Raw genomic sequence first — 6,229 nt, 5'->3', positions numbered from 1 at the left:
GGGGGCTCATGGTTTCAGAGGTTCATTCCATTCCCACCAGTTTCACTGCCATGGGCCTGAGATGAGGCAGAGCCTCATATTCAAATGCGCAGTGAGGGAAAGCTACTCAGCTCATGGTGGCCCAGGAGCAAAGAGAGAAAGGACAAGGACTGCAGGAAGTTGAACCCTTCCAAGGAACATCCCCAGAGTCTCAAGTCCTCCATCCATGTCCCACTTACCTGCAGTTACCACAGGTTAGTCCATTTAAATGAGGATGGACTCTTCAGGCTTCAGATCTCATAATCTAATCACTTCACCTCCTGCATGAATACAGGAGCTTTTCAGGGACACCTCATATCCACACCACTGTTCCCATCCACAGGACCAGAGAAAGTCTAGTAGAATTGTTGTCAAGAAAGATTTCTATTGTACAAATATTGTGCAAACCACACCAACTAACACTATAAACACCTGTTATGGGACAGAGGTCGTACCTAGTGCTTCTAGCACTATGTCAGTGCCCCCAAACCAATTCTAACAATATTGAAATACTAGAGAGACATGAGGAAGCTCACTGAATCAAAGATGAGAATACAGAGCCTTCCTTGGATTTGACTGATATCAAGTCTTTCGCAGGCGAGGGAGTGGGACGGGGTCTAAGTTAAATGAAATCAGACTTTCATTTTCCATCCATGAACACCTCCACGCAGGATTCAAGATCCTATCAGAAATAGTCTGGTTGTGCAGCGCCAGACCGTCAATGAGGGAACCACAGGACACTTAGACCCACATTTCCAACGGGACTGATCACCAAGTGAAATTTTAAAAGAATTAAGAGTAAATGCAAAGTTATAAAAAACAACGTTTTCATCAGAAAACTCGACTATAAAATGAAATATTTCTATCCCACCAATTTTGCCAATAAGAAAATTGACCAAACATCTATTAAGCAGAAGAGCAAGGATTTAGTGCCAAGACTAACTGCCTCCATCATGGAAACCTGACATTTGTGCCGTTGTCTCCTTGTGTGGAGAAGGTCAGTATGTGGTCCTGGTTGACCTGGGTGAGGCAATTTCTTGAGATAGCCAGAAGAATATGGTTGGATCAAAGAGCCAGAATTATGTCAATTCAAAGTTGGTGAAGGTGCCCCCCCACTCACTGTCTTGACAAGGTCAAGTGAAGCTGGCAAAGCCGTGCTGGCTGGTGGGAAACCGAGACCATGAGACCCCTTTTTACGTAATTGGGACTTTTCATTTTCATGCTCATGTTCCTGACAGGAGGCATGAGTATGTTAAATGCTAAACCAAATTAAATTTCAGATGGCTAGAACATAACAGGTAGTTCATGCCTTGAAGGCTGTTCTAGTACCCCTCAGCATAGCAAGAATGAAACAGAAGGCTGCTCTTCTATCTCAGTACATTGAGGACAAAACTGATAATGGACAACAATCTTCTCCGAAGGGTCAGGAGAATTTTAGGCACCACATTGATTATATCAACTAAGAACCCAAGCCCATATTTCCGGCCTCTTAGAAAGTCTAATCATTATGCTAATTGCACAAATCCCACCATATGTAGTCTCATTTTTGAAGGAAAGTTATGTTATACACTTAGGAAAGTTAAGACATATAAAGATACATTCTCCTCTTTTCTATAAACCCTCTTTTACTTCACATAGGGATTTATGATGAGCATAGTTACTATTGGCGGTAAGTGGACTGAGGTTTGGAACTTGCCTTTTACTGAGAGAGATTATAAAGATACAAGAACAAGTGCACCTTGACTAAGAAACAAGAAACTCTTTGAGAAAGCAGCTCAACCAGTTTTATGAGGATAAGTGTAGGAATTAATTAAAGTGGCTTTATAAGACTTTAAGGATGGTTTATAGACTTTGGGATATTTTTAGTATAAGATTTAAGGGAACTTCTTTAGATGGGAATTTTAGATTAGAAATAAAATGCAGGTGTACTTTAAACTTAAAGGTTAATGATAGGTTAGGAGATTTAGAGTCTGGTTACGTAGTTTGGCATTAGCTAATAAGAAATTAGCATATCTTGGGAAAAATAGTACATCTTGGGAAAATCTGAAAAATGTAAATTAGTGATGTAATTTATTAATGATTCTGTTCCCTTAATAATTGATAAGTAAATGTCACATCCTGGGAAAATGTAAATTAATGTTACATTTTTCTATACCTCTAATGATGGTTAAGGAAATGTCGCGTCTTGGCACGATTTTGAAATTATATAATCAATGATGTATTCTGAATCCATAATGATGAGAAAAATTGCAATAAAAGATGACCCAGAGAGAGCTGCATGAGAGCTCCTAGAGATTGCTCCAAGGGAATGACTCCTGTCTCATCCTTTTCACTGACACACTCATCATTCAGGACCCCATGGACCCCACTAAGGCAGGACCCCAGCACAAAGTCAAGCACATGCAAAAGTGAACAAGGTCAGCAGCCCCGGCTTTATCCTAATCAGCACTGTTGGTTCTAGCTACTGCTCCTGTTCAGTGGGGTGTTTTCTATTGAATTTGGCACCTAGATCCTTCAAAGTAAATGACCTGACCACAGATAACATTCCTTCTTAGGAGCTCCTCAGGGGTTCCCTTCCAACTTGAGCCAGGAGAGCCCCTGTCACACTGGCCTCCCATCAGAGCACCTGGAGTTTGGAAAGAATTCCCACCAAAAGATTTATAGAACTAATAAAGATTTAGAATCGTCAGCATGGTGTATCCTTTCATGATATTTTTAAAAATAAGTTAGTATTAATTGTAGTCTCTTTAAACTTTGTTTTAAAAACTATTAGTCTTTTTAAGCTCTTGAAAAAATCTACTGTGCCCCTGAGTTTAGATATGCATTTAACAAAAAAATTTAAATGAAAATGCTGTTTATCTAGTGTAGAAAAGATATGATTATCCTAAGTACAAGTCTGCATGTGCTTTCCCAGTTAGATGATCAATTCCCCTGAGTAAGCACTATCTTGAATTTTGTATTATTTATTTGTTTGTTTTTAAATAATTTTATTATTTATGTCCCTAAATAATATTCTCATTAGTATTTATGCTTTTATTAGTACATTACAGTTATTCATTCGTTTTACATTAATTTATTATAGTTTATTAGTTTTAATGTATTCATTATTTTTTAATTTATATAAGTAAAATAATAACACATATTGTTTTTTAACTTTAACTTGTTATATATGACAGCAGAATGCATTACAATTCATACTACACATATAGAGCACAAGTTTCATATCTCTGGTTGCAAAGTAGACTCACACCATTCATGTCTTCATACATGTATTTAGGGTAATGATGTCCGTCTCAGTCCACCGTCTTGTAAAATGATAAAACATAGTGTTTTGTTTCTTGTATTTTAAGCTCAGCATTAAGCTTTTCTTAAAAGCACAAAGATAATTTTTTCTTAGTTCATTATAGATACACATGATATTGGGGGTTCATTTTGACATAATTATACAAACATGGAACATGATTGGCTCTGATTCAGTTCCAAGCACTTGCCCTTTCCTGCCCCTCTTTCCTTCCCTCTACTCATCTTTCTTCTATTTATTTATGTTTTCAAAACCTTAGTACATCATGGGTCTACATAAAGGAGAAATTCACTGTGGTATCTTCATATATGCACATGGGAAAGTTTGGTCACTTCATTCCACTGTCCTCCCTTAATCCATCTTTACTTTCCCCCCCACAATCACCTTCCTATATTGTACTCATCTTTTTTCTATTTTCATTGAATTCCCCCCCCCTTTCTCTCCCCCTTATTCTGGTCTAGCTCCTGCATGTGAGAGAAATCATTCAACCCTTGACTTTCTGTGCCTGGGTTAGTTTTACTCAGCATGATATTTTCCAGTTCCATCCCTTTACCAGCAAATTCCATCACTTCATTCTTCTTTATGATGAAGTAAAATGCCATCGTGTTAATATACCTCATTTTCTATTCCATCTGTTTGTTGATGGGTACCTAGGCTAGTTCCATAGCTTGGCTATTATGAATTGTGCTGCTATAAGCATTGATGTGGCTGCATTCTTATAGTATACTGGTTTGGAATCTTTGGGATATATGCCAAGGAATGGGATAGCTGGGTCATATGATGGTTTCGTTCCTAGTTTTTGGTTTCATTCCTAGTTTTTTGAGGAATCTTCCTACTGCTTTTCAGAGTTGTGTATAATTTGTAGTTCCACTGACAATATATGAGTATGACTTTTCCCCCACCTGCTCATCAACATTTATTATTATTTGTATTCCAATAATTGCTATTCTGATTGGAACAAGATGAAACCTGAGTTTAATTTTGATTTGCATTTCCTTGTGCTATAGTTTAGATATCAGTTGTTTCCCCAAACTCTAATGTGAGACAATGTGAGAAAGTTTAGAGGTGAAATGATTGGATCATGAAGAATTTAACTTAATCCTTGGATTAATCCACTGGAACAGATTAACTGGGTGGTAACTGTAGGCAGGTTTGGTCTTGCTGGAGGAGGCCGTCTCTGGGGGTTGCCATTGGGGTATATATTTTATCCTTGTTGAGCAGAAGTCACTCTCTGCTTTCTGGTAGCCATGTCCTGGGCCACTTTTTCCACCACATTTTTCTTGCATGATGTTCTGCCACATCTTGGACAAGGAGCAATGGGGGGGCCATCTATGAACCGACACCTCTAAAATTGTGAGACCTCTAAAACTTTTCCTCACCTACTATTGTTCTTGTCAGTACTTTTGGTCACAGCAGCCAAACAAAACAAAAACAAACAAACAAACAAACAAACAAAAAAACTGACTAAAACACCCTGATTGATAGAGATATTGAGCATTTCTTCATGTATTTATTGACCATTTGTATTTCTTCTTTTGAGAAGTGTTTCTTTAGTTCTTTTGCCCATTTATTAATTGGGGTTTTTTTTTGGTGTTAAGTTTTTTGTGTTCTTCGTATTCTGTATATTAATCATGAACACAAGTCCATTCATGATAATAGCAAAGAGAATGAAAGCTACAAAATACTCTTGAAAGAAACTTTAAAAGACAAATCCATGTTCATGGATTGAAAAATTTCATGTTTTTAAAATGTTTAGGGAGAGAAATGGCAGATTGGAGGAAGAATGCACTTCTAGGAGTTTCTCAGCATCAGTCAAGAAGTGGGAAGACTGCTCCTCAGTGAGGTGGGTTACCAGGTGAACACCCTGAAACCCAACACTGGTCTGTAAGAGAAACCACAGAGACACAGAGAGTCAGAAACTTTGAAGAGAATGTAAGAAATAATACATTAGCGATGTACCACCTTGTCTGGTGGTGGCCACTGAGGGGCTGGGGGAGACTACACAGTGTAACAGCAGTGTGCAGAATAAGAACAAATTATTATTTTTTTAATTGGCTTCAGGGAACCTATGGATATGAGAGGGAGACTGATCTAAATGAACACAGAGTTCCACCGGGAATGTGGTTCACAAAAACATCCCCAAATTACTTGGGTCCCTTGGCCAGATGGTTTGGAGGGAACTGAGGTCACTGGCCCAGAAAATGACCATGAGTATGGCCTGGGAACTGTGTATAAATGCTGCTTGGAAATGAGCAGAGACAGATCAGGAACATGCAAAGGGAGCAGCCAGCAGTCTCCTATTGTGACCAGCAAGGTGTGCCTGAACCAGAGTCACTGAAATAGGCACTAATAGTATTTACCTCTCATACAGGCTCTGGCTACCAAGAGGAGAAAGCTCCCTTGTTGCTGGTCCCCATAAGAGCCAATGGAAAGACGCGCAGTGACCACACAGGAGCTTCTGCCCTCTAGGTGGATATTAGATAATTCACATTCACAGCAGGGAAGGTGAAACCTGTGGAGGGTTATGGGCTAAAGGTGGATTTTACCAGAGGCCCCAGAGATCTGGACACCCAGCAGAGACCACTGACATCTTCCCAGCAACGGGGGCATGGGTCAAATCTCAAACACCCACCTAAAGAGTTCCAAAGGTTCCTCAAAGTCTAAACCCCAATGACTGGAACATCCAGGTCATATTGGATTATATTTTACTTTACTATACATGATTACTATACATGATTTTTTGTGTGAGTGCATGTGGATGTGTGTTAGTGTGTCTGTGTGTGTGTGTTTGAGTGTATTTTCACTGTGCAACTAGGTTTGAAATATATATATATATATATATATATATATATATATATATATACACATTTATATAATTTACTTTCCCATAATTGTTTCCTTTTGCAGTTG

This window comes from Urocitellus parryii, chromosome 11 (genome assembly GCF_045843805.1).
Source record: "Urocitellus parryii isolate mUroPar1 chromosome 11, mUroPar1.hap1, whole genome shotgun sequence".
Taxonomy (NCBI): domain Eukaryota; kingdom Metazoa; phylum Chordata; class Mammalia; order Rodentia; family Sciuridae; genus Urocitellus; species Urocitellus parryii.
This window is presented reverse-complemented; position numbering follows the sequence as displayed.